Raw genomic sequence first — 8,707 nt, 5'->3', positions numbered from 1 at the left:
AAGGAGAAGGCAGGTCCAATCTGGCAACTACATATCAAATTTACCAACATCTCATTTATATACAGAAACCACGAATAACTGGGGTTACCCCGCAGCAAAAGGAACTTGAACTCTGACACTCCACCCCCAGGGTGAATTGCAACTCACTGAACAAATGTATGTCTAGATCGAAACTTCTGGGGGAGGTGGTGGAAATGGAGATTGTGAACTATAATTTCCTGTGGAAAAGATTTGGAAAATAGTTTCCCCCCCTTCTTTGATAGCTTTCTTAGAATCACTGGGTGCGGTTTAATATTATTTTCAGAATTATATTCGATTAAAACAGGCAGAGACTTGTTTTTGGTGGGGTTTTTTTTGTTTATTTTATTTTTTTACTTTCTTGGAGCCAGTTATTTACAGGTAAACATCTGGTAGTAAAAAGTGAGGGGTAAGATGACTAGAACAAACAATATTGTATAGAGTCAATAAATTAGAAGCTTCCTAACCCACCCCCTAGCAATAACCCTTCCTGCACTCAGAGTAGAGCAATTTTCTGAGGTATGTACAATTTCTAAGTAATACTGTGTATGGTTAGACTTCAGTTTACTTTGGCAGGCCTGACATTCAGTTTTATTATATAGCATTGACACATTCTGAATGAGAATTCCTAGTAAAAATCCCAATGACTTTTTTTTTTTAATCTGAGTGTCAAATATTCTCCAATGGGAGTGATAATTGCATTAATCATTTTTCTCATTTGCCAACTGGACAATAATGGTTTTAGTCATCTGACCAAAGCTGGCTAGTTGCTCATTTCTGGGCCCTTGAAACAACTCACTGCTATGGTTTGTTCAGTCAAAGCAAGAAAATCTTCCAGTTGTAATGTGTGATAAATATCCAGATGGTCCTGCAGCAAACTCCCTGGATCCTCACAGAGGCTGACAGTGGTCTCTCTTCATAGGCCCAGTCCACTGTGGATCTGGATCTTCATTTCAGAACCACTGTGGCTTCTGGAAATTCCCTGGCCCTCAACATTTGCTATCTTTTAACCTTCATTTGAACTCTAACCCAGCTTTCTCAGAGTCATAGGTGCTAAATTACCTTTTGGTGCCAGGTCCTGAGCTAGAAGCAGACTCAAATCCCATTCCCAAGAAGCTCCTGGTCCAGAGAAGAATGTAAATGCCACCAAACTCTGATCTTTCCCTGGAAGGTAGGTTTTATGAAAGTACCCTGTATCCTCTGTGACTGGTACAAAGAGACAGTAAATGTTTGTTGCTTTTGTGAATGAGATGTATGTGGATAAGAAGACAGAATGGTCTAATGCCTTGAGAAAGACCCAATGTGCTGGGAGAAGAAAAGGTTCATTATGACAAGGAAAATCAGAAAAGAGTCCCTGGAGGTGGTGATGTTTGAAAGATAAACGGGGTTTCTCCAAGCAAGAAAGGATTGGAGCTAGGGGCGGTGGTGCACGCTTGTAATCCCAGCTGCTCAAGAGGCTGAGACAGAAGAATCACAAGTTCAAAGCCAGCCTCAGCAAAAGCAAAGTGCTAAGCAACTCAGTGAGACCCTGTCTCTAAATAAAATACAAAATAGGGCCGGGGATGTGGCTCAGTGGTCGAGTGCCCTGGAGTTCAATCCCTGATACCCCCCCCCAAAGAAAGGATTGGAGGGCTTTCTGGGTATAACGGATGGCAAATTTATAGGAGTATGAAAAAGCGTGTACATGTGCAGAGTAGGATGGAGTTCAATGATTATAACAATGAAAGAAAAAGTTTCCTAATAATGCTTTTTGGGCCCTCTTACTCTCTGTACTCTCTGAAGAAAGGAATGGCCCTCTTAACACTGGCTGGACCCACGGTGTCCTTCAACCACTGCCATCATGCCGTGTTTCTCAGCTGCCCAGATGGGTTAATGGAAGGATGCCAGACATGGTGCTGGAATGGAGTAGGACTGTTACAAACCATTAAACTAACATTAATTTCTCTTCTGCTCAGACTTCTGAAATATCTTGCTGTGTCTGTGAAGTAGACAGTGCCTTTTCCAAAGGGAAAAAAAATTCTGGAAGAAACACACCAAATTAACCTGTGCTAAGTGATCTTTAGCTGGTCTATAATCTTGAAATCAAAACTCTACGAAAGCAGACATTGTATTTAAGTGGTTAGCATTTCTAACTGGCTCAGAGGATCAAGGTCCAGAAAGTTCTGGACAGAGAAAAGAGGGAGCAGTGGTGAGATCTAAGGCTGATGATTTCATTCTTTGCAGGAGGCACCACTATGGGATTTATGTGATAAAAGGCAAAGCAGGGGACTAGAGTGACAAGGAGGCATCCACTGGCCAACTGGGCCAGTCCTAGATACACAGTCCCTTGTGACTAGATCATGTCATGCCTCAACTGCCTTTTTAATAACAGAGAAGTTATTAACCTTGGAAGAACAGAAAGGTTCTAGGCAAATGTGAACACTGGATGTGTGAGTCATGCCTTGTACCTGTGCTCTAGACCCAGGAGGGAAACATGACAGCTCCTCCTGGTTTGAGCCTGGACCAGCCTCTGAGACCTGCCTTACCTTGTGAAGAAGCTGGCCACCCCCATTGAAGGTACATGTCACAACTAAAGTTGCATTTCCTCTGCTGGGAAAGCTGAGGGCACTGCTGATGAGATCTGAGAACAGGGTTGTTCCACAACACAACCGCAGCAGTCATTTGAGAAACGGGTCAGACCCTGAAGACTGCACTTTTTGTGAAACTGCCCCATCTACTGGTGACAGGCAGAAGTGCCACTTGGTGGGACAGTTTCTCATAAAACTGGACAAGTCAGTGGTTGAATCAACGTACATCCAAGTCACAGCTGGAAGGAAATGCTGCTACACGGAGCCCCAGTCCATAGTTTAGCATCGGAGAGTCAGCCTTTTATCTCAAGAAAGGCTTTTGAAACTGCTTTCTGCCACTTTAAGTGGTGCTTATGCTCCTCCCTCTCCATCCCCCTCCCCCAACAGCCCACAGAATGGACACTGACTTCAGAGATGACAAATGACAAATCTGGAATCTTCAAAGTTGTTCAACAAACATTTGTTGAGAATCTACAGGGAATGTGATATAGTTTCTAAGAATAGGACTGTAAAGAAGACAGAGGTGTTTGCCTTCATGGGATTTATAGCCCACAGGGAGGCAGAGAATCAACAAACAACTAATAAAATATCAGATAGTGATAAGGTGAAAAGGAAGCAGTGCTAAGACTGGAAGGCGGCTGGGGTTTAGAAGCATGGTCTGGAAGGTGTCTCTCTGAGCAGAGCTCCAGATGAGCCTGAGCCAGCCACACAGAGACAGGGGAAAGTACTTTGACCTGTGCTGGCCTGTGTGGTCATCACAAGCCGGAGTGATGGTGAAAAGGATACACTTAACGCTAAGTGTCAAAAAGAAAAAGAAGGTCTAGCAAACAGTGAAGAGACCAAAGCCTCCTTTATGGCAGGAGTGACCTTCAGCTAAGCATTGAAGGGTGGGCAGATTGCTGTTGCCAGGTGGGAGAAAGAAACTCAGAGAGAGAAAAAACAGCTTGCACAGAAGGTAGTTCATGTGGGACACTAAATGACAGGGGCAAAAGTAGGAAACTCAAGTGTACTGAGTACCTGTATATGTCAGACATTGTGCAAGTGAGGTCTGCACCAACCTCTTCCTTTTACAGAGGAAAGGAATAGGTTTGGAGGAGTCAAATAAGTTATTTGACTTGCCAAGATCTCCAAAGCCACCGGTCTTTTTCATGTTTTGGTCAGGCCAAGGCCTGCCTCTCTAGCACCTTGAGTGGCAGCTAAAGGTTTCCTTCAAGCTGGGAGGCACTGTAGGGGTTGAAGCAGGAAAGCACTATGATCAGAGGCAAAACTCTGAGCAGCTCTAATACACTGGGGGTCCCAGAGCAGGCTACTGCCCCTCTCGGGACATTTGCTTCTCTGTGAGCTGTGCGAAATTCCTTTCAGTTCTAAAGATCGCAGGAAGCTCTGTTAGTTCCTGGGACTTCCATAACTAATTACCTTGAAAAGAGGGGCTTAAAACTACAGAGCTGTGTCCCCTCACCCTTTGGAAGGTCAGCAGAAAGAAGAACCCCTCCTGCCTCTTCCCAGAGCCTGATGGTTGCCTGTAGTTCTTGACATTCCTTGGCTTATAGAAAATTCCCGTGCCTCCCTGTTCCTGTGGTGTTCTCCATCTGTCTTCTCTGTTTTGTTCAAATTTGCCTCTTCTCCTAAGGACAGCAGTCATGGGATTAGGCCCCACTCCAATCACTGTAATGTCTTCTTCTCTTGATTACAACTGCAAAGACACGTTTTCAAATAAGATCACACTGACAGGACTGGGGGTTAGGACATGAACATCTCTTTTAGAGGGAAACCATTCAACTCAAAACAGAGGTCATGTCAGGAAACTGCAGGAGTGTGAGGGAGGACCAATAGAGAAGCAGGTCAGAAGTCCACAAACTCCTACCTTGTGACACATATCCCCGGAAATGGACTTGCTGTGCCCCTTGGGGTGGAGTCTCTCCCTTTGTGGGCTGCTTGCTTAGAATGTTTGCCACTAGGACAACACCAGGGCAGAAATGCAAAGGCACTAAAAGGAAACCGAAATAAGAGAAGCCACAAGCCTATGAGAGCCTTCTCATCAGTGCCACCAAGGCAGGGCCAGGAAAGGACTAGATGAGTTTGTCCCCTCTGAAGGTAAAGGGAGGAAAAATCATTACCTCTGCATGGTTAGCTTTAAAACAGAAACTCTGGGCAAGAAACTCTGGGGCTTAAAAAAAAAGAAGTGGTTATTTTTGACATTTTTGTTTGTGACAATGGTAACTCGTGATGAATGAATCTGCTACATGGTGGTTGACAGTACCCTCAACCCTCTCGTGGCAAAGAGGGCAAGGCGTAGTCTTCTCGAGTTGCATGGTGAAGGCACTGGTCTGCTCCTGCCAACCTAGGCACCCTAGGCTGTCAGTATTCCCCTGCTATTTCAGATACCTGGTTGAAAGGCAGTGTAGTAGCATGATGAAGAAGGGGACATGTCAGGGTCAAGAGTCTGCCAAGCACCTCAGTGGTCATCCATCCAACACCACTCTTATGCATTAACCTCACTTAGAACATCCTGAAACTCGGTTAGGTTGCCTTCACTTGAACAGCCCTACTGGCAGATGGAATGTCCAAAGCTGCATATTCCATCTTGAACCACTCTAGTTCTAAGAAGTTTCAGGCCAATTAAACCTAAAACTGCAACTCTGTGGTTTCTCCCACGTATTCTGGTTCTGCTTGCCTTTTGTGTGTTCCATCTTCTCCCCCTTCCCTTTGGCAGTTCTGCAAGTAAAATGGAAATGGTCCTCACATAACCCTCATGTCCTCCCCAGGTCAGTCATACTTCCATTACCTTTGCCTCATACAGCATGTTTCTGCATTCCATCCTCATCCAAATCAATATGCTAAGGCCTATTAATGTAAGTAGAATGACTTAAGGGGAGGGGTCATATTTAGGGACAAAAAGCAAAGCCCTGGCCCTTGGAAGGCCTGGTGGTGTAGGGTCTACCATGGGAGTTCATTGCTCCACTGCTGATTTAAGCTGCTAAACATTGTCTGATCACTACTAAAAATGTAAGCTCATCAGGGCAAGAAGTTTGTCCATGCTGAATTTCAGTGCCTAGTACAAGGAAGGAAGGAAGGAGAAAAGGAAGGAAGGAAGGAAGGAAGGAGAAAAGGAAGGAAGGAAAGAAGGAAGGAAGGAAGGAAGGAAGGAAGGAAGGAAGGAAGGAAGGAAGGAGAAAAGGAAGGAAGGAAAGAAGGAAGGAAGGAAGGAAGGAAGGAAGGAAGGAAGGAAGGAAGGAAGGCAGGCAATTTCTATTTACAGAATTTAGAGGTGTTGATTATTAATCCTCCTTCTAGCCTCCTTTACTTTGTTTTACTTTGCTTTATTTTATTTAGTCTCAATTTCTACAACTCAAAGTGCAGAAAATAATACCCTTTCTTACTTAACTATTGTGAATGACAAAGGTAACTGCAAAATCTCTGGGAATAAAAGACCCTTTATATTCCAAATATAAGAGTTAAGAAAAACTCATGGGCATAAATCCAGAACAGAGTCCTGCCACCTGTGTCACCAAAGCCACAGGCTTTTGACATTATTCTTGCATGTGCAACTTGCACAAGCGGGCAATTGATGTTTGAGTGCCGTGACTCAACCATTCCAATACCCACCAATGAATGTCTGCTGAATTACTGAATCTCACTTGTGTGTGAGAATTCACCCATTTCCAACAGGGATAAACTGAGAATGACAGAAAATCCCAGGGAGTTTCCATGCTGGGTCAAGGACACTCAACAGAGATAGCCAGACTTCTATTTTCACAACTCCTACCTATGCAAACTGCTTTCATGTCATTGCAGGAGGTGGTATAGAGAATGAGAGTGAAGAGGAACAGGACTACATACTTGCATTGGAACAATTTTTCTGCCACTGACACACTTTTGGCTGAGGAGTGAAAGCAGACCAAAACAGAAATCCATTGACTCCTCTCTCCCCGTCCTCAGGCAAATGTGGAGCCCAGAGCTCAGCAGAGTAGAGTTGGGTTGGCAAAGACTGCTCCAAAGTTTGGTTCTTCAGTGTGAGTGTCAGGGTTTGAACATTGATCAGATGAGATAAATCGAGCATTATGCAACGCCATGAATGAGGAACACCAGCCATCACTATTTGGAGCTGGATGTAAGACTTCCAATCCCCAAATCAGTGTAACCTCTTCTAGAAGACAGCTGTTCAGAGAATTCTGGCTCCAAAGGAAGGGTTCAGCTATATGGGGGATTGGGAAACTCTGATCAGTCTTTCAGACATAAGCCTGATGGATGAGCATTTCCATTGGTGTGACAAAATGACCAGGGGTGTTTGGCTGTGTTGTGTTGTTCCCGTGTGGGTGGAATCACTTCTGCGGTTAGAGGGCAGGGACCTGGGCTCACTCATCTTTGCAACCCCCTCACTACAGCTTCAGCGGAAGCCTTACTCAACCCTTCACCACAATCATGCTCCCCTCCTCAACCACACTTTATTCCTTGATCTGGATCCTGTGATCTTGTCTCATCAGCACCCCCAATTGCTTTCCTCTTTGGCCTTCTCACTTAAAAATTAATTATCCAGCTGCATTATTACCTGCATTGCTCAGTTGGTGGGAATATATTGTACAGTTGTCCCATTAATAAATGGACAGCAATCTTGCAGCATTATCTCATTTGCTGTTTTTACTGGACAGGAATTATGATTATCATTATTATCTCTATTAACCAGATAAGAAAACTGAGACTCAGTTCTTTGAGTAATGCCTTAGAAAAATATTCATCTATGCTTTACATTTATTTGTCAACTGGGAATAGTTACTCTTACATTTGACTCCCCACCAGTCCTAATTAAATTATCACTGGTTATTTGGTCAGGATATCTCAGAGCCCTTACATGAATGACAACAGAAACCCAAAGTGTTCACTTTCTCAAAATCCTGGATGACAAGATCTAGAAAAGGAAATTAGGGTAAAGCCTTAAGTTAGTGGTTGAGCTCTAGGAGGAGATGGCACGTTTCTCTATACCATCTGTTGTTGTTGTTGTTGTGTTTTAACATGTAAAATCTACTTGATTTTATTTCTTTGAGTTAGTGATATCGTTAACCACTCAGCTCTGGCAAAAATTTCAGGAGTTTCTCAGATATTTTAAAGACATACAGCTTCCAAATTGACAAATGGGAGAAATTATGTTCTGGTGCATTCCTTTACTGGTCCCTAAGCACTGCCTTCCCAAAGTCTTGCCGAGTACTACAGGGCTTGTCAGCAATCCCTTGGGAGCTTCCCACAGTTCCCTCCAATTAGGTTAGAGCTAGCAGTGAGGTGTAGCACACAGAGGCTTGGCAGAGAATCCAGGAATGGATGAGTGGTATGTTTCCAACTCTGCCTGCTGCTAACTTGCTGATTGAGCTCTAGCCAATTCACTTCAATGTCTTTGCCTGCACTAGAAAAAGGAGTGGACTACTCTTGCAATTCAACCATAGCATTTGTATTACCTGTAAACTTGTTAGAGCACCAGGTTTTACGCCAGATCTTATGAATCAGAATCGTTCTGTTAAAGAAATTTCCAGGGAATTCATATATACATTAAATTTTGAGAAGTACTAGATGAGATGGTTTCTTGATCCAGTGATTTTAGTTTTTTTTTTTTTTTAACAGGCAAAAATGTATACATATATGATGTACAGTCTGTCAGGTTTTAATATGCTAACTAACTGAATTTGAAATCTTGCCAAACTGGAAATATTCAACTTTTCGTTCCGAACTCCCATTCAGGCAGGGACTTTTCTCTCCAGTTCGCAGCTAGGGAATCGTAGGTAAACAAAAACGGTACTCAGTAGCAGGGTTGAACCTCCACGAGTCCACAACTTGGTTGAAAACCAGAGCTAGAAAGTTCCTTCCAACACGCGCCGCAGAAAAGCCCCCTCATTGGAGTCTCTAAAGGAAAACAGGTAGGAGTCAGTGTTCGTACCTTGAATGAGAACGGCCATATTTTCCAGTTGTCCTAGTTTCCAGCCGGATGCTGAAGACTACAGAACAAATCTGGGACGTACCATTCTCTTGACTAAATCATTCTATCCAAATTGAGACATTTACAGGGATATTCATAGGAAAGTTCCAGAAACTATCTTCAAAGTTTTTTCTATAATACTGGAAATCTCTGTATGTAT

This window comes from Sciurus carolinensis, chromosome 9 (assembly GCF_902686445.1).
Source record: "Sciurus carolinensis chromosome 9, mSciCar1.2, whole genome shotgun sequence".
Classification (NCBI taxonomy): domain Eukaryota; kingdom Metazoa; phylum Chordata; class Mammalia; order Rodentia; family Sciuridae; genus Sciurus; species Sciurus carolinensis.
Note: the sequence above shows the minus strand (reverse complement) of the source record.